We start from the raw sequence: 3557 nt of genomic DNA, 5'->3' as shown, positions 1-3557 counted from the left end.
GGTTATACACCACCCACAGCACCTCTTACACACAGACACACTTCTCTTTACTGCATTCCTCAGTTTCTACACACTTCATACTGCATGTATTCTTTCCCATATTTCTGAAAGAGAAAAATTAGATAAATCATGCAATCAAAACCTGGATTTGCGCGGACTACCCAGAGGGATGCCTCCTACGGCCGTACTGGCCGTACTGCTGAGCTCAGCTTTGCGGACAAGCGTGTTCACCGTCCGGCCTTTTCCTTGTGGTGCAAAAGTGCTAAACACCGTAAACTAAGGACAGAGTCCTTCCCATGACGGTCCTGAAATTAGGCGTTGAATTCCTGAGGTTTCCCTCCCAGCGGTCCGTCCAAAAAAAATAAAACAACAACAAAAAACAAAAAACGCCCCCATTTGCTGGGCCCAGCTTCCATTGTACGAACAAGCGCGTCTGCTGTCCGGCCTTTCTGCCTTTTTCGCTGGTGCAAAAGTGCTAAAAGACCATACACTAGAAGGCTCAACTTGTTGAGCTTCAAAGATCCTGCACTTACCACTGCAACAAGAATACCCACTAGAAAACCCAAACTGAGTTTCTAGGAACCTGCACCCAATAATTGCAGCTGTAAGGAAGCGAGGCTTTCCCTGTTGGTCCGATTGAAAATGCTCCCAAATTAAAACATCTCACCGTTGCAGATCCTTTTCAGTGCCTCTCTTGGTTCTTTTAAAAATTCCTGCATGTGTGAGTCGCTGAAGCACACACCGCGGTTCCCCCTTTTTGAAAACAATGGTGGGACTGAGGCCATTTTACCTCAGGATAGTTCAGTGAAACTCACGGGAGGAATCCTGCCGACAACGCCAAATTGTCGTGGAAAATTTAACAATAACCTGCAACACACTGTAACAGTCACAATGGTGTGGTGTCTCTTTAAGGCAACCCAAGCCGTTCAGCCGGGCTTTTATATGGTTGGGGTTTTTTTTGGTTTTTTGGTTTTTTGTCCCGTTTGGATCTATAGCCATCAGAATTGTTGTCTTAAGGCCAAGAAAGATGCCAGGCGGATTTATTTTACCAAGTGGATCATCATGGCCTTGCCATATTGGTCCATTTGATTGACCTTTATTATAATTATTTATTTTATTTTCAGTTGCTACAAACGGGACAGACATAACTGTGGGATAGGACAGGGAGAAAGAATGAAAGAAAGAGAGGGAGAGAAAGAAAGAAAACCAAAGGGGAGAAGAGACGGTGAGAAGGGGGGGAAGAGAGAAAAAAAAAAAAAAAAAAAAAAAAAACACCTGGGTCACCTGTATGGAGAAAAAAAAAACAGAGGAGACAGCAAACAACAAAGAGCAACATAATAAGAAAAAAAGCACCATCACAATAAACTAGCTAGCCATAGATATCAATAGTTACTAAATAATAAACGATATTGTGCAGCACGCAAGATAGACAGCGCACAGTGTGCTTTGAGGCAGCAGCCAAGAAAGCTGTAGTCCGCGTCTGTGAATACCCATGTGTACACCTGTGTGCATACCTGTGTGGATCAGCATGCTTGCATTCCAAAGGTTTCTCCATGTAATGATCTGCTAGGGAGTGTGGGGGAGCCACAGCCCTGTCCTCTATGGTATCAAGCAGGTATGGAGGAGATCAAAACTCCAGACATCCAGAGGCCCCCAGAACACAAGAGACCAAGGAAGACCCACAGAGGGGCAGCCGCGCCCCTTATATGGTTATTGAAGAAGGCGTATTAAAGAACCACCGTGGATTACCGATACCAGCATGGGTGTGTTCTTCCAACTAGCCTGCTAGGTGTTTTGCCGCCTCCTCTCAACCACGCAACACAACCCAACGTTACAACACAGCCAGTGAGCTTGATTTGTGGGTTTAATAAACACACTGCAATGTGGAGAGAGCATCCCAGTGAAACACCAGGACCATCTCTGAATTGTGGCCACCGCCCTTACATCTTCTATACAGACACACAGACAAAGAACATCCACAGACTCTCACATGTTGGTATAGCCCCCCCTCTCACAGGGGGCTATACCTCCTCCCTCACACAGAGAATTATGACCTTGTTTTCTGCTTGGCCGTCACCTAAAGATTTACATCCCTGATAAGCAGAAGGAGTCCCACTATCTGTTTAACGTCTCCCATTACAACGGCCTCACTGTGGTAACTTTCCACATGCATGTAAACTAGTGACAGGAGTGCTCTCACTATGGTAAAGTGAGAAAGTGATATTACTATAACTAATGAGATGTGATTAAATATGTGATTAATACATGAGAAAAGAAATCTGCCACCACATTATTTAATGGCAAACATTCAAATTGAACTAAACAGTCACAGATTCATGTAGTGACTGTGTGCAAAACGTTACAAGACTATTAACAATGACACATTTGTTCCAACAAGCTCTCTGAAACCGATCTTTGTATTTTCCCATGTAACACAGTGGAGTATGAAACATGCCCACAGTGTAATAAAACTGTAAAATGATAAAAATGTTTTACAAACAGACTAATTTGTTAGCACAGCCTGTTAGGAGCAGCCATTTACTTGTAGTGCTGAGTATAAATGTACTTGTACTATTAGATGTTATTTGAATGACATCATTGTGTACTTTTACTTTCATGTACAGCATTTATGGTTGGCTGTTGTATCCTGTACACTGTTAAAGCTGTGATGTTGTTCCACTGTCACAAACACACAAGTACATGAAGTACATGAAGTACAGGAAGTACACGAAGTACAGGAAGTACATGTAGTACATGAAGTACAGAAAGTACACGAACTACAGGAAGTACATGTAGTACAGGAAGTACAGGAAGTACATGAAGTACAGGAAGTACATGAAGTACACAAGTGAAAGAGCTTTGTTGGATTCCACAGACACACTCTGTATGTTAAAGGCTCTCACACGCACACACACACACACACACGCAGACACACACACACACACACACACACGCACAAACACACACACACACATGCACACACACACAGGCACACACACACACACACGCACACGCACACACACGCACACACACACGCACACACACGCACACACACACGCACACACACACACACACACACACGTTTCTGTCTGTATTTCTGTGGACGTCACTTGCCAGCTGTCACTGAATGTCTCCCACGAGCACGTTTAGCTTTTTTAATGTTTTGCCCACTTGTTGCCCACTTGTTGCCCACTTGTTGCCCACTTGCACCTTTTTGTTTTTGTCTAAACCTGCACAAAGACAGAAATGTGGCATGAGGCCAGTCTCAGCGGTGCATTCACAGCACTATATTTTCCATTCTGCCGATTATTAATAATGAAGCCTGTTATTAAAGAAGCACTAATAATACTGGAGCTGTTAACACACACGCTTACACACATGTGAGCAGGAAAAGTATCTTTATTCAAATGCAGGTTTAAACCTCAGGACCAGCCACACCTTCTTCAAACTGTGAGACGAAGAATACAAGTTAGTAAAAGCTCAAAGTTCTTTGCATTGATGCTGTGAACATGAACGTGTGTGAAAGGTGTGTGTTGTTACAGCTTCGTACCTGCAGC

This window comes from Aulonocara stuartgranti, assembly GCF_965226115.1.
Source record: "Aulonocara stuartgranti genome assembly, chromosome: 3".
NCBI classification, from domain to species: domain Eukaryota; kingdom Metazoa; phylum Chordata; class Actinopteri; order Cichliformes; family Cichlidae; genus Aulonocara; species Aulonocara stuartgranti.
Note: the sequence above shows the minus strand (reverse complement) of the source record.